At 39.8% G+C, this 22,183-nt stretch overlaps 1 protein-coding gene and 1 long non-coding RNA gene across 2 annotated transcripts in view; both read left to right on the forward strand.

The window, feature by feature from the left end:
- Window positions 1–22,183, forward strand: part of LOC134657860 (uncharacterized) — a 137,808-nt gene that overhangs the window by 22,815 nt on the left and 92,810 nt on the right. The gene's annotated exons all lie outside the window — the stretch shown is intronic.
- LOC134657884 (uncharacterized) overlaps window positions 17,072–22,183 on the forward strand; it is a 116,452-nt gene continuing 111,340 nt past the window's right edge. Inside the window, exon 1 of the long non-coding RNA XR_010097652.1 lies at window positions 17,072–17,335. This is a non-coding gene — a long non-coding RNA (uncharacterized LOC134657884). The remainder of the gene's footprint in view (window positions 17,336–22,183) is intronic.

Consider the following 22,183-nt stretch of genomic DNA (forward strand, 5'->3'; position numbering starts at 1 on the left):
CTAACGTTTAATTAGAACAAATCGGAATTGGAAAATGTTGTATTCTATATTATTGTACTAATAGAAACTATTGTACGAAAGGCTTTTCAGATCCCACGATATGTAGGCTAATGGTATACAACTGAAAATAAATGAAAATTAGACATGTTCTCGTATTTTTTTATCTATCGAGCCAACCTTAACATTTTAAGTTTTTGGTTGGAGTCTGCCATTGCTAGTATGTATCTATTAGGGCTTGCAATTTTAATATTCGAATATTCGAATTTGTCGAATATTCGACCTGTTTTGATATTCGAATATTCGGCCGCTCAGGTTTCGAATATTCGAATATTTTTTATTACTATAAAAAAATCTATGTCATCCGCTGTAGTTACAGTTTCTGTGTGTTTTACGGGTATTTACAGTGAATGAGGAACGGTAGGTACCCAAATACGAAGGAATTAATATTTTTACTGTATTCCTCTCGATAGACTTCGTGAATACAGTGAAACCTAACTCAATTTAAAAGAAAACGAAATCAAAAAGTATGTTATTTTTACGGTGCGTAAGTTTTAAGTTAAAGGGTCATTCTGTATATTCAGTACAAGCGTACGTTAAGCGAATTTTTGAAGTCTAAACCTTGCCACTTATCGCAATTCTCAAATTTAATCATACCAAACCTGCCCAACTTGGTAATCTAACCATGCACCTTTAGCTGACGAATAATCCACCCAGTACTCACTCAACTAACTTTTCCCCTTAAATATTCCAATATTATTATAATTAGCCGGCCATTAGGAATAATAACTTGCCAAAACAAATAAAGTCAATAAAGATTCAAAATACAATGAAATTAAAGGCCTTTTTACAGGCCTCTGAGTGACAAGTTAATTTAAATCGGAAAATAATTACCTACTAAAAAAATATCTTACATACCTAGGTGTTTGGATGGTTAAAGTTATATTATTTCACGCAACGACGCATTTATAATAAGTTTTATCAAGAAATATTAAATACGTCTAATTTTGGCGTTTTACTTGTTTTTATAAATGTGGGCATCTTATAAATAGTAGGATGATAAAATCTAGTCAATTAAGTGGATTTCTGCCAAATATCCTTAGTTTTAGCAATATGTGAAAAAAGCTTTTGAATAAAACGATAATAAACCGATTTGTCGTTCCTTTTCTTATTTTTTATAATATTCGAATAATTATTCGAATATTCGAATACGTCGTCAGAAAAAGTCGATATTCGAATATCTGAAAGTTTCGAATATTTGCAAGCAGAATTGCGATAAGGTTTAGACTTCAAAAATTCGCTTATGCTTTGGTTTCCTCCGATAGCGGTGCCGTCATATAGCGGCCGGCTCCATACAAATACTATGACATCCATATTTAGCCGTATTATTTAGTATAGAGACGGCCGCTATATGACGGCACCGCTATCCTAGGAAAACCGATCTTTAACGTACGCTTGTACTGAATAAACAGAATGACCCTTTAACTTAATACTTACGCACCGTAAAAATAGCATACTTTTTGATTTCGTTTTCTTTTAAATTGAGTTAGGTTTCACTGTATTCACGAAGTCTATCGAGAGGAATACAGTAAAAATATTATTTCCTTCGTATTTGGGTACCTACCGTTCCTCATTCACTGTTAATACCCGTAAAACACACAGAAACTGTAACTACAGCGGATGACATAGATTTTTTTATAGTAATAAAAAATATTCGAATATTCGAAACCTGAGCGGCCGAATATTCGAATATCAAAACAGGTCGAATATTCGACAAATTCGAATATTCGAATTGCAAGCCCTAATCAACACATAGGGTTGCCAGATCGAAAGGCGCTATTATCGGGAAAAAATATCAATTTTTCGGGATGTTGGGAGTGTTGGGACTTAAGTCGGGAAAAAAAAAATTCAAATTAAAGTAATTGTATTAAAAACAACGATATTTTACATTACATTATTGGCACTACGTCAGCTGCTCTGCCCAAACTCGCCACGCGCGTCCCTCTCCCTCGCTGGCTCGACGACAGTTCGGAACTTGAAATTATTTATTTATAACGTGAAGCTGTTTTTCGGGACAATTTTCACTTTGTCGGGAATCGGGAACACATGCTAAAAATCGGGAGAATCCTGCCGAATCCCGATCATCTGGCAACCCTATCAACACATCCTCCAGTCTATGTTTGACGTAAGTTTAATCTAAAACGATTCAAGACTACATGAAAGTAGTTGTGGTTATGGTCAACGTTTTAAAACGTGATGATTTAACATTAAACACCGTCTCGTTCTCGCCTTCGTAATGATCATTTAAACGTCGTTATCTAACATTGGAATGGGAACTTTACACTTTACTATCTGTTGTACTTCCCTAATTTTTCTCAGTTTTACTTCCCTAATTTTTCTCAGTTTTACTACTGATTAAGGGTTTTTTTATCAGTTAGTAGTCGTAGGTCACACTTGACCAGTTCCACGGAATAATTAGCGTTCATTGGGACTCATTGGGGTAAATTTCAAAGCTGGTGGTACTTAATGGGGTAGGTACATGAAATTTTTTTATGAATGGTATCACTCGATCAGGTTTGTTTTGGGACCCAATGTCTTAAATTAAAGCAATACAAAAGTCCATTTGTGACTGGTCAAAGTCTGGTACCCGCACTTAACTGACAAAACGCTTCTATCAAAATGGCAATACATCGTGACGTTACCATGTAAAGGTGGCGACTGACGTGAGCATTTGCTCGATGCGAGCGCGTTACAAGTCGAATATTCGGCACGTCAGTACAGCGAGCGGAGCAGCTCGATGGCGTGCGCTCGAGCGCGCTCCACCCGGCTGTCGGTTTTTTGGCGAATCCCTTTGAATGTTACATTACACGTCAGTCGCTAGCGCGAGCGCACGTGGAAGTCACTTATTGCATTTTATGTGACGTGAATTTTGGCATTCGATAAAATGCAGTGGAGTCAAGAAAAAAACTCTTTTATTTATTGAAAAATACCGTAGCACCCCCAACTATGGGATCCTACTCATGAAGAGCACTATAATAAACTGAAGAAAAAGGACGCATGGGTCGAAATAGCTGACGAGATCAACGAAAACGTTCACGAATGCAAAAGAAAAATAACAAGCTTGCTTGCGTCTTTGAGAAGAGAAAAATTAAAAATTAAGAAAACTACAGGAACGAGAAAATGTAAAGTTATAATACTGTACTTACTTATGTATATCTATTTCATGTCATACGATCTATTCAAATGTCATTTTACATAACTACTGTCAATATTATTTAAGTCAAATTGCATAACGTACGAAATTCATATCAGTATCTTCTTTGCACACTAAAGGTCCAATTAGATTGATCAGTCGTTCAAATTCAGTCGAGGCAGGCCTATGGAACTCTCCGCGCGAGCTCGGTTTTATACCTACGAATCTGTTCCCGTTCACGGTAGAAAAGCGAGCCAGTTGGTTGCCACACGCGCTCACGCGCGCACGTCGCGTCGCCGCGCGCTCAAATATGCCAAATTGTATGCGAAAGAAATGTCTTCTTCACGAACAAATAACACAGCTTGTAGTGTCGATGGATGCAGAAACAACAAAATTAATAAAAAAACCGTTTTTGCTCTTCCGATAGATAGGAAAAGTATAGTATAGATAGATAGACATTCTCAATATAAGTAGTTTATAAAACGGCGTAAACACTGCGGTTACTGCAGGGAGATATGACCTTTTAAAATGTTTCGCAGTCACTTGTCGGAATAAAACGCATAAACGGAATATTATAATAACTAATTGCAACTTATCTTGCTCATGTATAGTTATTGTACGCTATGATTTTATATGGCAAGTTGGACAATTAAAACTTATATTTTAAGTAAGTATCTTCTATAGAATATAATAATAGTTTAAGTAGGTAGGTACCTACTTATTTGTAAAATCATTTCTAAGCGTCGGCAACCCTAGCGTTGTGCCGGCGCGCGCGGTGCGGGCAGCGGCGCGTTGAAGGTTGTGTAGGTATCAAAACGGTAGGTATTTGCGTTTTCTTTGAGAGATAAGTATCTGTTCGTAAGAACTATTATATAATCTGTGGTCGACGTGGTCGAGGACATTCGCACAAATTTTTATATTGACCGCTAATTTCTTGGTATTTTAGAATATTTATCAAGTTCAATCAATTCATTTCGCTTTTTGAACAAATTTGTTATACATACACGCTTTCTTCTCTTCTTTAAATAACAGTAACGGATTAAAAGGAACGCAGCACACACCACCTCTACGTCCGCCATTCTGCCTACTTCTTGATGAATGTATGGAGCACAGGCGAACATATTGACGTCCCACGGGTAAAGGTATCTTATGGCCGTTGGCGCTTACGCTATTATTAACGCCGCTCCGCCGCCGCGCGCTATTATTATTGCGGCGCTATGCGACGTAAGCGCCAAGTGCCATAAGGTACCTTTTTCCGTGGAACGTCACATATAATCGAGGCGAATATTCAGGTGTTTTGAGCATTTGCTCACAACGAACAAATGCTTGCATCGAGCAAATGCGAATATTCGCATCGAGCAAATGCTCACGTCAGTCGCCACCTTTACGTTAGACGTTTCGGTGTATGGAAAACAAGGATATTGCGATTTTGTCGGTGAAATATCGCTATACAATATATTTGTTAATAGTATGTAAGGAATCGAATATAAACTAGTAGCACTTACTATTGTAATAGCAGTATAAGCAATGCCTGGTAAGCGTTGCAGTATAGCGGCGTTGCCAAAGTACGCATGAACACAGTATGAAGTGTTTCTGGTTTAATTCAGAGGACAGTTCACGACCTCTTCTCCAGAGAGTAAAATGGGGACTACGTTTGTATGGAGAGCGATAGTCCTATTTCGTCTTATTTATCTTCACTTATACATTGTGCTCCGAAGGAATTCTTTATACAATGCATAATCAAAATCTCAGCAGCGACGCTATCGATCCGACTGTGTAATCCAAGATGGCGTATGCCAAGTGCTAGTGATGGGGCATAGATATGAGCGCCGATATGCATATAGCCGGCGGCGGCGCGCCGGTCAAAATAGGTCGGCGGCGGCGGCGAATCGGCGGCGTGGCCTTGAAACACCTTCGATTAATGAAAAAAGAATTCAAACCAAAATTTTACCGAAAAAACATGTTTTTGCTGTAAGAAAGTTATGAAATAAATGCATCTTTTATTTTCAAGGATAATTTATTGAATAATATTACGAAAAAAATTGATATCATATAAACTGTGGATATGAGGTATTGCGCGGCATCAGAGGCGGTCTTAATCTTGGCGAGGCTCTGGCCGGAAGAAGTTAAAAATTGCGGTTTGGCTGTATCAGGGCATAGAGAAAAAAATACATAGAGTGTTCACTCCATACATCAGTTTTAGTACCAAAAAGACTATTAGCATCTAGCATCGAGTAGTGGAACTATCAGTACTGCTACTTGACAATAGATGTAGCACCGACCGGAAAGTCTTATGCTGTTGAGATAAGACTTTCCGGTCGGTGCTACATCTATTGTCAAGTAGCAGTACTGATAGTTCCGCTACTCGATGCTAGATGTAGACACTGAAATTAATAGTCTGAACTGATGTATGGAGTGAGCACTCTTGTCTTACTATATTTCTTTATGATCAGGGAAACGTCTTGTCGACAGTCCAAAGAAAATTGAGCTCCGTCATTAACCAATATCGACCCAATAAAACCGATTTATATCAAAAAGTGAGGCCCAACTCCGAGCTCCATGTAACACCGAAGACTTGATTTCGACGCCTCCCAATGCGAGGCCAGAGGAAGAGCTGCAGGTAAGCATACAGCTAAGTTCGAAAGCCAAGTGTAAGCATGGCTGACGGCCGAACGCCTGGAGCGCCGATTGCGGCGCGCTTCAGTGCGAGGCCGAGCTGCTAGAGAGCAGAGCGAGGGTACAGGCCGATAAAGACTGAAGCCATAGTGTTAAAGAGATCTGGAGCTTTCCTGCGGGCGCATTCGTGCGACGCCAAAGGCCGAGCTGCAATGGAGCTAAGATCGGATAAGGCCCAATGCTCAAGCATTTTAAAACAGGCCGAAAGTTGAGCTCCAACCAGGGCCAAAAACTTGCAGGTTCAGATAGCGGTTTAATTCCATGCGAGCGATGCACAGCCAAAGATTGAGCTGTGAGAGAGCAAAGCTTGAAATTTGAACAGTGGCCAAGTTTAATTGAGACCCGATTCCGACGCCCTTCCGTGCGAAGCCAACGGCCGGACGTTTGGACGTGGAAACGCTTAATATCTCAAAATTAACCCAATTTTATACCTTTTAAAGACGTTTAACCATGCTTGCAATGGTTAAATTCGCGGTAAATGATGATGGTTAGCTGGCAAAATTAGTTATGCATTGGATCGGTAATCCAAAGATGTGGGTTCGAGTCTCACGTTAGCCAGAGTTGATCACAGTTAATTTTTTCATTGTGATTGACATATGTCTATTGACTATCGTATATATACAATCTATAAATTGTAATGTGGAATGTCCCACAATAAAAATGGAAGGAAATCAGTATGTTTATTACAAGCATATTGATGTTAAAATTGATATTAAATAATTTCGTTTTCCCAAGACTAGTAGCGCGATTACTAGACAGATAAGTTTGCATTTGCCTTCGATATTTTTGAATTATATTGGGCCTAAAATACCTTTTGAATGGCTATAAACTATTTGAAGTGGCGCCGTTAATGATCTTGTAGGCGATAGTTCCTTATTTCATGTCTAATGTAAGTTTAGGTATAATCTTAAATTTATTTCTAGTATTAAGAAATCCAAAGACTTCTTTACAATGTAAACTATATGTAGTTTCAAAAAATCCCTGGCTACTCATTATGTCATTGTATTAGTCATAATTTTAATTAATAAGGTTTATTTGTGCATACTAACTCCATCTGTTGAGTCTAACACACTTTATTGTGAATATTTAAAAATAAAGTCACAGAGGGCGCTGGCGTGTATACTTAACCTAAAACATATTGCGAATGTACCGTTACCTATCTGCTCACCACGCGACACGCGAGCACTCTCTCATATTTTCACTTCAAAAACCTAGTTTTAATCCATCTTCCACCTGCGTACCCTACAATAAGCTGGTCCTTCGAACCGGATCTCATGTGAACAGTGCCAATTAATGTTTTTAACGCCACCGAAGATGGTAATTACTCGCCGGCAAAAAGAAATGGCCGAAGCGAAGGCGAACTCGGTACCGCCGCCTACAGCCGACGTGTTACCTGGAACTTCTAACTCCAAAAAGGAAGTCAAGACCTCTGCACCCTCTGTTGCAAGCAGTAGAAGATCTACAGCATCCTCCATAGCAAGGCGTAAACAGCTGGAGTTGCAAGCAGCAGAGGAAAAGGCTCGAATCCAGATGGAGTTGATCGACAAACGCCTAGAAGCTGAAATTGCCGCCGCCGAGGCCGAAGATCAAGAAAAGTTTGACGTCGCTAGTTTAAGTGAAGTGAACCAAGATCGAGTGTCGGACTGGTTGACCCAGCAACAGTATGCCGCCGAGCACCGCCCACCTGTGCCCCCCGAGCCGGTCGCGCAAGTTTCCGATCGTGCAGCACCAGCACAGCATGTGGACACCGCTAGCAGCATCATGGAGTTGGCGAATGCCCTAAAGAACATGATGGGCCAATCATCGTCGCATCGCGAGGAACGTCTACTCAGCCGTTTGGCCACTCCGCGCGACCTACCTATATTTAGCGGAGACAGTCTAGAATGGCTGCATTTTAAAAATGCCTACGATGAATCATTATCGTCGTGCAAATACTCAGAATACGAGACTCTGTCCAGACTTCGACGAGCACTGCGAGGCGAAGCCAAAGAAGCTGTCACCGACCTACTGATTGGCAACACCTCATCCAAGGATATCATGGATGCTCTCGAACTTAAATACGGACGAGCAGAAACTATTATTTGCAACATAACTGCACAATTACGTAAGTTGCACCCGTTACCTACGCATTATCAGCAAGATTTAGTTAACTTCGCCACAAAAGTAAACAACTGCGTTGCAACTATACGTGCATTAAAACAAAGTGATCATTTACGCAATCCTGAGCTCGCGTCCGCTATTACAAGCAAATTACCGAGCACACTTTTGGGAAAGTGGACTGAATACGCTTACGAGAAGATTCTAGCAGGAGAATCCAAACTAGAATTGCTGGCACAATTTCTGAAGAAAGAAGCCAACATGACCCTGGTCACCGGAGCTGTGCAGCCGCGAGAAGTGAAAAAGCCAGCACCGACCGAGCCCCATTTTAAACGCGACAAAAACGATGACAAAAGTCGTTATACGCACCACGTACTTGCTACCAGTACCAGTACACGAACTAATCATATTTCGTGCTCATTTTGTAAGAAAGGCGTACATTCACTACCAGACTGTCGCGTATTTAAACGTGCGATGCGCAGAGATAAATGGAAATTTGTTAAAACACAAAGATTGTGCTTCAAATGTTTAACCGCACGCCACGATATAGACACCTGTGATGCACCTGACTGCGACATAGAGGAATGCGGACTAAAACATCACCGCTTACTTCATTGGAAACAAGCTACATCTACGAGTACATTATCATCGGACTCCGCGACTCCCGTGAGCAACGAGCAACCGAGCACGCCGCTCCCGCCGGACCCGCCGCTTGCTCAACCGCGCCGCGCTGCCAGTGACGCCGCCGATGCTACGATCGCTCACGTCGCGACGCCCAACGATGTGACGGCCGACTCGAACGAGAACGTGTTATTAAAAGTAGTCCCAGTGAAATTGTATGGACCCCGTGGTGAAATACAGACTTATGCGTTACTTGACGATTGCGCTGCCGTTTCGATGTTGGACTCTAGTCTAGCCGATGAACTTGGTCTACAAAGTGAGCGTCCTAGTGCGATAAGATTCGTTGACGCGTTCGGGATTGAAGTGTATCAATCTGACGCGCCTAAAGTTCGCGCCAAAATATCTGGACTGGACAATACCTTTTACGATATAAGTTTGCGTAAAAGTTCGAAATTAAATATACCACCGCAAAATTTATCCGCCGTTAATCAAATTTCGTGCAACAAGTTAGCTGGAATAAAAAATATTGTTTGTAAAAAACGTGTTGTGCCTCGCTTGCTTATAGGTGAAGATAACTATTATCTAATAGCACCGCTCGAGATCATTCATGGTGGCAGAAATGCTCCATATGGAACCCGCTGTCGGCTGGGATGGTGCATCCACGGCTACTGCAGTCGCGCTCACTCCTCCGCGTCTCAGGTAAGTCACAGTGTTTGCCATCTCGCTCACTCTTATGATGGGATCGACAGTACTACTAATCTTGATACCAGTGCACTTAATGACCTAATTAAGCAGTCGTATTGCCTAGACTCCATAGGAGTTTCGACCTTATGTCGCGAGAACAAGGCACATCTGCGTGCTATTCAGATTTTAGACGAAACTGCACGTTTGATTGATAACCGATGGGAAGTAGGTTTGCCATTTAAACAGGATAACTTTACTATGCCCGATACTTATAACTATGCATTATCTCGCATGCAATCTTTGTTACGTAAATTTGAATATGATCCTGATTACGCTAATAGGTATGCTCAGGAAATAAATAAGTTATTATCCGAGGGGTATGCGCGTGAGTTACAGGAAAACGAACTCTCAGTTAATCACGTATGGTACATTTCACATTTTGGCGTACAAAACGTAAACAAACCCGGTAAATTAAGATTGGTTTTTGATTCAAGCGCACGCGCTAGGAATAACATGTGTTTGAATGATTATCTATTGACCGGGCCTGATTTATATAACTCGCTTTTAGGTATAATGTTGAGATTACGCGAGAAGGAGTTCATCATTATTGGTGATATTAAGGACATGTTTTTACGTATTAAAATTCGTCCCGAAGATCAACATGTTTTTCGATTTCTATGGCAAGCGTCAGCCAGTGATCCGATCAAAACATATGTAATGCAAAGTCTTATTTTCGGTGCAAATTGCGCGCCCTTTATCGCGCAACATATAAAAAATAAAAATGCGCTTAAATACGAAGACCAGTATCCCGAAGCTGTTCAAGTGATTATAAACTCGCATTATATGGACGATTGTTATTATTCCACAGATAGTGAGGAAAATGCTATTCAATTAATTAAAGATATTACGTACATACATAGCATGGGCGGCTTCGAGATACGTGGTTGGTCTAGCAACAGCAAAACGGTTTTGAACGCGTTACCGGCCACGGCGCTGGCTCAGTCAGCTGTTCAGTTCAAGGACGGAGCTACGAATATGACTGAGCGCGCTCTCGGTTTAATGTGGCATCCTGCTGACGACACCTTTAGCGTAAAAGTGTCGACTGGGCAGATCTCGCCCGAGATTTCAAATGGAAGCGTTCCGCCTACAAAGGCTAAAATGCTTAGCATTATTATGTCAATTTATGACTTACATGGTTTTCTCACACCGTTTGTTATAAAAGCTAAAATTTTATTTCAAGACGTACATCGAAGCGGAGTCGACTGGAAGTGCCACATCCGGCCTGAAGAACATACTCGTTGGAAGGTTTGGCTCGACGAGTTGAAACAGCTGGAGTCGCTGCGTATACCGCGCTGGTACCTGCGCGCCGGCACCTGGACGCCGTGCTATGACTCACCGTCTACGTCTGCGTCTTGCGAGAAGATACTGGATATACAGATGCACATTTTTTGTGACGCATCAATTAAAGCCTACGCCACGGTAATATATTGGCGTTTTACGCGTGCTGATGGTTTCGTACTCGTTTGTTTGGCTGCTAGTAAAAGCCGCGTAAGTCCTTTACGTCCGATTTCGGTCCCGAGACTCGAACTTCAGGGATGTCTGCTTGGGACACGGCTGGCAAAGACCGTTGGCACTGAGCAAAAGAATCTGGTGCCAAGTAAGCGATATTTTTGGACGGATTCCAGTACTGTCTTACAGTGGGTAAGAAGTGACCCCAGGAGCTACAAGCCTTACGTTGCTCATAGGCTTGGGGAGATCGATGAGCTGACTAATGTCAATGAATGGCATTACGTGCCATCTCGTTTGAACATAGCTGATATTGCTACCAAGACGGATAGCCCTCCGCTGAACTACGGTGACGCCTGGTTTCAAGGTCCTGCATTCCTGCGTCAACCCGAAGATCAGTGGCCAAAAGACTTGAAGAACGCGAAGATCGTCGAGGAGGCTACCTGTGAAAAAAGAAGTATTAATGTGGTTAGTACACTTGAAATACACTCACCTGTACCCGATGAAGGACGTTTCTCCAGCTGGATCCGACTCGTACGCACCGCTGCAAGAGTTTTATATTTTATAAAAATATGTAGACAGAAGTGTCAAGAAAGAAAATTAAATCAAAGAAGAAAGAAGAATGAAAAGAATAAAGACACAATACAGCTCGATGCTGCAATGATGAAGAGGGCAGAAAAACATATAATAAAAAAGTGTCAAAGTGATACCTTTGCTGCCGAGATTGCCTGTGTAACACAGGGTAAACCACTGCCGTCAAACAGTCGTCTACTAAAAGTGACTCCATATTTAGACGACGATGGAATCCTTCGTGTTGGCGGCCGCATAGATCAAACTGCAGGGGTAGAACTGTCAACTACACGTCCACCAATCTTGGATGGAAAACACAGAACCACTCGGTTATTGGTTGAATACTACCACAGACGTGCCATGCACGTGGCGAATGAACATGTCGTCAACGAATTACGACAGTCTTATTGGATCGTAAATCTGCGTCCGACTGTACGCAGCGTCGCCGCGCAGTGTTTGTTTTGCCGCTACCGACGCGCTCGACCGCAGCCTCAGAGAATGGGTGATTTACCTGCCGCGCGCTTACAGTACAGTCGAAGGCCTTTTTCATACACAGGGGTTGATTTTTTCGGCCCTATGGAGACGACCATTGGTCGAGGAAGACAGAAAAGATATGGCATGCTCTTTACATGTCTCACTGTGCGAGCCATTCACATTGAGATCACAGAATCACTGAGTACGGACTCTGCAATTATGGCGCTCATACGTATGTCTGCTCGCCGTGGCACCCCGCTGGTTCTATTTTCAGATAATGGTACAAATCTACGGGGAGCCAACAACGAGCTGAAGACGAGTCTTCAGCAACTGAACGTAGAAAAACTGCGCGAAGATGGAGCCGTCAGAGGGATTGAATGGAGATTCATCCCTCCCGGAGCCCCTGAAATGGGCGGCGCATGGGAGCGCATGGTCCGTACAGTTAAGACGGCGCTCAAGGTCGTCATGAAGGAGCGCGCACCACATCCTGAAACCTTATCCACGTTGATGGCAGAAGTGGAGGCTCTCGTAAACAGCCGTCCTATCACACACGTGTCGACGGATCCCGGTTACCCCGAAGCGTTGACGCCTAACCATTTTTTGATTGGCAGTTCATCTACTGGAGCTCCTATCGGTAAGTACGACGACTCTGACCTCTGCCTCCGCAAAAGGTGGCGCGTAGCTCAGCGTCTTACAGATATGTTTTGGGCTAGGTGGATAAAAGAATATTTACCTACGCTTTTACCTCGTCAAAAATGGACTAGGGAATCTAGATCGTTAAAAGTAGGAGATTATGTGGTACTGGTCGATCCCAATTTAGAGCGCGGCTCCTGGCGACACGGTGTAGTGAGCGCGGCGCACGCTGGCCGTGACGGCCGCATTCGAGTGGTAGATGTGCGCACACGCTTAGGTCAATTGCGCAGACCTGCCACACGCGTCGCATTACTGTCCCCAGTTGATGGCTAGTGCTTATCAGCACTAAGGGGCGGGGATGTAGGCGATAGTTCCTTATTTCATGTCTAATGTAAGTTTAGGTATAATCTTAAATTTATTTCTAGTATTAAGAAATCCAAAGACTTCTTTACAATGTAAACTATATGTAGTTTCAAAAAATCCCTGGCTACTCATTATGTCATTGTATTAGTCATAATTTTAATTAATAAGGTTTATTTGTGCATACTAACTCCATCTGTTGAGTCTAACACACTTTATTGTGAATATTTAAAAATAAAGTCACAGAGGGCGCTGGCGTGTATACTTAACCTAAAACATATTGCGAATGTACCGTTACCTATCTGCTCACCACGCGACACGCGAGCACTCTCTCATATTTTCACTTCAAAAACCTAGTTTTAATCCATCTTCCACCTGCGTACCCTACAGATCTAAACTCGATTAAAAACATATTATCTGATTCTGAAAGTAGTACTAGCTACCAAGGTCACGCCGATGCCACGCCGATAGCGCAGCGTCGGCGGCGGCGGCGCGAAAATTTCGTCGGCGGCGGCGGCGCGCCGGCGCGGCGCTCATATCTAATGGGGCATGCCTCGAAAAATAGTATTTTGTTTATGAATCGTCATTTCAGTAGTTAACAATATGTATTCTCACGAAATATAAATTTGTAATTTCACCGCCAGGCTCGCAAATAGGCGTCCATTTTGAATACAAGACATACAAACAACTGCGACGGTGCTAAGAAAGAAATAATACCTAGTCATTTTAACATTCAAATTACCCGTCACAGAGTTATTTGGTAACTTTCTTCCAACAATGACTAAAATAAATCGGTTCTTGTTTCATAAATTGCTACATTGTAGACTACTATGTACATACACAAAAGCAGAAGTTCTTACTCAATTCTTATTATTTATGCTCGTATGTGCATCAGAGCCACAGACATAATCCTGCACCCTTGTAGACCACGTTATAAGGATCTTGCTCTACATTTCTAACATTTGAGGACGAATCCATAGAGTTAAATATGAATCCGATTATATATACTTTTCCCGACGGATATTTTTGAGGAACTTTATTTTTTGTCTACTTATTGTGGACCCAAGCCACCCACAACCCAAGAATCGAAAATCGGCACTGAAAGCATATATTAAATACGAATGATTTACACGACCACGTTTTTTCCCATCTAATTTCCCAGGATAGAAACAAAACTTACACTTTGACCATACTTCGATACTCTCTTGTCGTACTTTTAGCTGATCTCCCCTGAATATCCTGCCTGGCAATGATAAAAAAATTCCTACTATACATCCACATGCATTCTGTCCACAGATATCGACACGCTTGACGCTCACAATTCGTACATGCAGCGTCTACATATTAAGATATATGTCTGTGTATTAGAGCGTCAGTGGCATATGTCTTTACCAGGTGTGTGACGACATGCACGCAACCAACCATGGACCATGTATGGTGACCACAATTACTGTTTTTGTGGGACAATCGCCTTTGTTATGAATATGGATTGTATGATAATCTCGATTATGCACCGTATTTGGTTTATGTGATATGGTTGAATTAGTGCTAGTTTTTATGTAATGAGTAATGTATAGTCAGCAACATAAGTATTGTAACGTACACCTTTAAGAATTGTGTTTGTTATGAATAAAGTCCTCAGGAGTAAAGATAGGTATTTAGTTCTTATATAACGTACAATAATAGGTATGTAGATAATATATTTGAAGTAAATAGTGGATAAGATATCTAGAATAACTTCTCTATTTGCAAATCGGCGCCTGTCTCTCGTGTTTTTATTTGTAGTAAATAATTGAGTTTGTTATCAAAGCTTTATTTGTGTTTACCTTTGTCGGGTCTAGTTTTAGTTAACAATGTACCAATTGTCGTAGGCTTATGTCGTTAGTCACGTACGTATCTGTATGAGTTTTAAGGAAAAGATCATAACATTATGACTAAGTCCGTTCTAATCTAAAGAACATTACTTGCAATTTACCTAAAAATATATCGAAATAGGGCCTTCTTCCTTTTCCTCAAATGTAATAAATATAAGAATAATTGGCGTAAAAAACGACAAATTTTACTTTCTTACAATAATATAAGTATAATAAAAAATCTTAAATGTTTTTTTAGTGCCCAACCGGTTGACTGGTCTCTAAAAATCTTTTTTATCCTGGATTAATCCATATTAATGTATTAATCCAGATTCCATCGATTATGGAATCGATTGACGTTTGTATTCGTAACTATCCATTCTATCTAAAAACTTAAATGCCAATAAGCTTCGTTAAGGAAGGTGTTGTGAGACCATTTTCGCGCAGCATCATTGGATTGTGTTGCCCTATCAAACCCATTTAAAATGGCCTTACCCAGCCACCTTCGCAGTCTGTTAGGTTGCGTTCCACCAGAGATGTGCGGGGATGTGTTTTTAAGAACCAATAGAATCACTGCACGCTGAGCGAGGAAAACAAATGAAGTAATTCTATTGGTTCGATTCAAACACATCCCTCGCTATGTATCCGCGCACATCTCTGGTCGAAACGCGGTCTTAAACGAAAAACAATTCCTTCCAAGGTTCTCCCAGAATCCTTTCAAGAATCTAAAGTGGTTCCGTAAACTCAACTAATGAGGTTAAGACGGTCCGGGACATGTATACTGCTAATCAGACTTGCCTGGCGTTCTGCCAGGAAGCTTCTCAGTTAAGCTAACGTAACTGGCTGGTTAAACAGTACGGTAGCGTTGACACAGTTAACCAATTCGGTGCGGATGGCACGACACCCGTGTCATCAATGTTTTTTACTTATGGCGTATGACACGATAGGCGTGCCATCATATTTTATGGCGTAACGCACGCCTGTTGTGTCATAAAATAATTGTTTGTCACCACAGCCAAAAGTTTTCGAAAATGGAACACGCAACGAAACGGTTAAGTAACCGATTTCAAAGAATAAACATCTAGTTATTGTGCACATTCACTGCCAAGAACCGTATCGTAGGTATATCGTATGTGTGTTCATTTTGTACTGGACGCGGGCGCCTGGTACCGAAAGTGTTAACTGAGGCAGTCGGTAAGAAGTTGTTACGGCCAGATACGGACTGGTTGAAGTGGTTGAAATCTTGGCTGTATGTTTAGAAAGTAAAACATTAATACATATATATACTGGTTTTATTGGTCTGTCTATGGAATTATTATAAGCAATGATATGAATTCTGACTCTACTAGAAATTACAAGTACAAGCTCGGTACACAGCCCTATAGGTCATTGTAAAGACTCTTGGGGAAGGCTCTTTCGTCTGAAATAATGTAAATAACTTGTCCTTTACAGACAATGATTTATAACTCAAGATAGGTTATATGTAGGCGTTCCAAAATTGAAGCGCTTAACTTGTGACAAATTGGACAAGTTGCCTTTAGACGCGGCTGGACAAGCGAGAAATGTGCACGTGCTAACGAGCTCCCGCACACCGAAAGAGAAAGAGACGACCTTATGTTTAACAACGAGTGTGACAAAGATGGATGGAATGAGAACATTAATCAAAAATAACAGATTTCTTCGTAGGCACAGATATGGAAGTATTTTTTGTGCTCCTCAAGTATGAGTATAACCTATCTTTGATTATATTATATCATTGTTTACAGAGGATATGGTCACCGCAGTAACATATAATAACCAGTGCGGGTAGCCGCTACGCTTCGCTGCCGACGACGGCGCCAGACGATCTAACGCAACGTGTTGTGTAGTGTGTTAGGTATTCTTACTTTAGTTACTTTATCCATAGTTTCTTTGAATAATATCCATTCAGAGTTTAATTGAATGAATTTTCCGTTGCTAGCATAATAAACACCACTATTACCAGTTACCAGTAGAAGTATGAGCGATCAAATCGAACACAATATGCTGCTACACATTGCTACTATCTGTATAGTAGCGATGCCAACCACAGACTTTTTCTACCCGTCGGTAACAAACAAGCAGACTCGTCTGTTGCTATTGATGCTAAGCAGGTATCGTAGCCTGTGGACGCCTTCGACAACTGGGAATTTGTTGAGCACTGACGACCCTTTTAAAAACCTGTACTCCTTTTTCATACTGTAATATAAAAAACCTAAACTAAACACTTGCTGCCACACCAAGTGCCTATTAGCCCTAGCCGCATCCGCAAGGGCCCTATAGGCTACTAAATCTGGGCCTGCCTTTATCCAATAAAATAAAAGCGGCCAAGTGCGAGTCGGACTCGCCCATGAAGGGTTCCGTATTTAGGCGATTTATGACGTATAAAAAAAACTACTTACTAGATCTCGTTCAAACCAATTTTCGGTGGAAGTTTACATGGTAATGTACATCATATATTTTTTTTAGTTTTATCATTCTCTTATTTTAGAAGTTACAGGGGGGGGGGGACACATTTTACCACTTTGGAAGTGTCTCTCGCGCAAACTATTCAGTTTAGAAAAAAATGATATTAGAAACCTCAATATCATTTTTGAAGACCTATCCATAGATACCCCACACGTATGGGTTTGATGAAAAAAAAACGTTTTGAGTTTCAGTTCGAAGTATGGGGAACCCCAAAAAATTATTGTTTTTTTTTTCTATTTTTGTGTGAAAATTTTAATGCGGTTCACAGAATACATCTACTTACCAAGTTTCAACAGTATAGTTCTTATAGTTTCGGAGAAAAGTGGCTGTGACATACGGACGGACAGACAGACGGACAGACAGACAGACAGACATGACGAATCTATAAGGGTTCCGTTTTTTGCCATTTGGCTACGGAACCCTAAAAGCTATCCGAAAGTCGATCCTATTCAAACACCTCACCTACCTACTGTAACATTTCTCATCACTGCCGAGGTCTTTCCAACCCTAAAGTACGGATTTTTTCTCATTTCTCCCGTAAAGAATATTCAGATAGGCATTATCGCGAAACCATCAATTTTGATATCGGCCGACGCGATTTGTTTTCGCAACCGACATTGTTGGAACACTTGGAACTGGGCCAAAGTGTCCAAACGCTGGAGCGAAGTGTTACAATGGTAATCAGCACTTTTTAACCGACTTCCAAAGGACAGTTCGTTTCGACTGTATACTTTGTTCAATACGATTTAGCTATGGGGATATACAGTCACGCTCCTTGATAGTTACGCCATTTAGGGTTCTAGCTAAATTCGACATTCCATCGCGTAAGTATGGATCAATTTAGCTAGGACCCTACATGGCGTAACAATCCCGTGTGATGACTGTATACATAGGTAATTAGGTACAGTTATACAGATACACATCTGTCCGTCAGATCCCTATAGCAGATGCGTTGGGCCGGTTGGGGGGTTAATTCTGGTGGGAATTAGACAGATTTGACGGATACATCTGTACTTGTAAAAAGTATTCCACATATATATTTAGGGACAATTGGCCTAAATTTTTATCGCGGGATTTACCCGGAACCCGGAAGTAATGGTTATAAAACCCCGGCCCTAGGGAGTTGCATTCTTAATCTTTAGGGAGTCATTTCATGCAAAAATTGGATTATTTCACCTACAGAAATATGCCCTTACTTTTAATAGTACAAAAGAAAGTAAAACAAACCTAATGTGGACACATAACAGTAATTTGTGATATTATATCTCAACGGACCCACGCCTGCCGTATATAAGACAATCCGACAGAGTGAGACAAACGGCCGTAACCTGAGACGAATAACTCCATATTAAGTTAACAAATGACCTGACCTCAGTCACGCCGACTCGATTTAGGTTATTTCGGTACATTATAATATTTTTCTACTCCAGCACTTAAATGTGTCAATTAAATGACTGACAGTGATATCTAAAGCAATGTCATTTGAATGATTTGTCTATAGGCTCATAAGATGACTGCTAGCAGTCATCTTATGAGTATAATACAACTGCTTTATTTTTTTTAAAGATACAAGTTCCGATCATCTTGATTGAAAGAGGTATGTTTTCATTTACAATAATAACTCTTTTTTTTTTTTAAATAATAACTCAATTTTTTTTAAATAATAACTCTTTCTTTTTAATAATAACTCTTTTTTTTGCTGCAGCTGTCATAGAAAAAGTAATGTATGCAACAGCTCATAATTGGTTCTTAAAATTCTCGGGTCTTTTTTTACAAAACTCGACTACGTCTCGTTTTGTAACTTCGACCCTTGAATTTTAAGAACCCTTATTATATCACTGTTGCATAAACTACTATTATAATCAGGCCTCGGAGTTTTTTTAGCACGGTAAGACTAAGGAGAGCTATGGAGTCTTTGTTAACATTAAAATTAAGTTCATACTCATACTCATCCTCATTAATTAAGTACAAGTAAATTATGTACAGCTCTAGACCTAATAAATATCAGCGATCATCACAATAACGAAATACGTAACTATATATTCATGACATAATGTGACATCTGATTTACTCATACACATATTTAGGTAAAGAGGTTTAATCATAAGTGGCCTATCACTTAAAAAAGTACTTAAGACATGCAACCTATGATTATAAACATTGGTAATACGTATTCGACATATTAAAACGATATTCCATAGATATTAAAACTGTTTATTATTCATTAAGGTTGATATAGAGCTACAATATTTTAGAATAGTTATGCGTTACTCTATGCGTTCTTTCTTACGTCTACAAAACAGTTCGTTCACACATAATGGGCAGTATAAACGTCGTAAGTCGCATTCATGGGCATCATTTTCAAGACACCAATATCAATATCTTAACAGTAATTATAGTATGTAGGTACGTTAAGTACTTAAATAAAATATTGGAGCGATGACACTGCAATATGGGTAATATAATAATATTAACATACACATATACATATTATATTATTGGGCATCATTTTCAAGACACCAATATCCTTATCTTAACAGTAATTATAGTATGTAGGTACGTTAAGTACTTAAATAAAATATTGGAGCGATGACACTGCAATATGGGTAATATAATAATATTAACATACACATATACATATTATTACTTTTTTATAATATAACATTTAATTAAATATATGTAAACAGAATTAATTACATATAAGTAGTCTAAGTATTTATAAAACGATTCGGACGAACTTAATTAATAAGGATGAGTATGAGTATGAATTTAATTTTAATGTTAACAAAGACTCCATAGCTCTCCTTAGTCTTACCGTGCTAAAAAAACTCCGAGGCCTGATTATAATACAAGGAGAGGTTATTATTATTTTAGGCATGTTTGTCATAATGCTGTACCCAGTTATTAACGCTTAATTAGATACTTTATATCTTTGATGATCCCTCTTGCATAGCTTGCATAGCTAACTGTAATATAATAAGCAATAATGTGTCAAACCAGCAGGTCTAGCATGAGTTACGTTCTCTCGCGCGACTCCATACTTGAAGTAGCGCAAGATGTATGGAGTCGTGCGCGAGAACGCAACTCATGCTAGACCGCCAGATAAGCGCAAGAAATTAGGTTTTATGATGTTAACTCATCTACGTTTTGAAAACACGACCTTAAATATTAATAAAAATACGTAATACAAATAAGTATACTTAACAGCAAAGAAAAAGCAATTGCCATGTCAATCACTCTAGAACAGTGGTTCCTAACCTTTTCAGTCCGGTCACCCCTATGACTAACTAGGGAACCTGATTTTACCCCTCCTCCCAAGAAACATCGAAAGGAACATATTTTACCTAACATTTTCTAAATAAACTTGAGCATCATGGCCGGATTTAACTTTTCCGTGACATTGCACATTTGTTGCCTTACCGACAATTACTTAAAGCACTGGACAGTTTAGTTCCTTGTCATATTTAGAATTAAAGTGCATTGGGATACTTAACTAATTACTCTAATTAGTAATGGTAATTCACAACTTTATCCCGCATTTGAAGTAACACATTCAAATTTTACGCGTACCTTGACAGTAACTTCTGAGATGTAAGTAAAATAACAGTAAATAACTCAACACATGTTATGTAATTGTTGAAATGTTCACACTCAACTGACAGACCTTTCGCTTGCTTGTTAGATTCTTATACTATTGACTTATCATTCAGATATTACATGATGTGATGATGAATTGTTGATTTTTCATGGGTTTTTTTGTTGTCTACTCTACTGTATTGATCATTAGCGATGTGACATAACGACACGTTGGAGTAAAAATAAAAACTGTGTGATTGTTCCAATACTTTCACTTTACTAACTACAAAATTACTTGTTAGTTTTTGTATCGCCTTATCATTATCAATCTGTATTTTGCATTTATTGACTCTTCAGTCCATGCAAAATATTGATTAGTGTTAAATTTTACTTACAATATGGATCGAGTATAATTTAATACTTATAATTAAATATTTGGTAGATTCGTCTTAGTTGTAAGGTTCATTTTCCTGTATAATTAGTCTTAAATTTTTTTTATTTGTTACAGGTACATTTTCGTTGTCGATAGTACAGCTACTGAAAGGCGTTACGTAATCAGTTTTGAATCCCGGCAGTATAATAGTTGGGGAGCCGACGATGCTAAAGTGCTTACTCGAGCGTCGTACGGTCATTGGAATCGAAATATTAGATGATAAGAAGAAAAAAAAGTTATATAAAGTTTTTTTCCAGCGAGCCGGAAAGCATCTACAATTTTTTTTAAATTTCGGGAGGTTGGTGGAGGGTTAAAAAATCGTTAAGCAGTTTGTGGGTTTGGTCGTTTTTGTCCACGTTAATGCTATATTTTTTCTATAACTTAATATAACACTTATTTGTAGGCATTTTCTTAATCTGACGAACACTAGTTTGACGCCTAATTTTTACATTGTAACCGTCAGATTAAGGAAATGCGTGCAAATAATTATCAGATTTAGTAATAGCACAATTATAGCGTTAATTTGGACTAATATGACCAAATCCACAATCTGCTTAACAATTTGTTGAACCCCCCACCAACCAAGGGTTCAACATAGATGGCTAAGGGTCGGTTGCACCAAACTGTTTGTCTTCGTGAAAGAGCTTGCTAAATTTTGTTGTATGTAAAGTTTCATAGAAAACCCCTACGGCGCGCCGGGTGACGTTGATCAGTCTGTCAAGTGCGGATGGTGCAACTGGCACTAAAAGGCGTAAAGGTATCGTACGTATCTTAATCTGACGCGCTCGAGTAAACACAAAAATCCCCTCTTGGGCTCCCCGACTATAAGTAGTATTGCTACCTCAGTGGCACAGTCAATAAATTCTACAGATAACATACTCGTAATGTACGACGTCCATAACCATAATACTAATCCTTTCTTCGCCTATACTATTCTTGGAACACATTTTTGACAGGTTTATTTTACAAAACTCAAGTGGCTCCATTAACAGCATATGTTTTGACTTAAAATGATAAATGTGT

This window comes from Cydia amplana, chromosome 21 (genome assembly GCF_948474715.1).
Source record: "Cydia amplana chromosome 21, ilCydAmpl1.1, whole genome shotgun sequence".
NCBI classification, from domain to species: Eukaryota; Metazoa; Arthropoda; class Insecta; order Lepidoptera; family Tortricidae; genus Cydia; species Cydia amplana.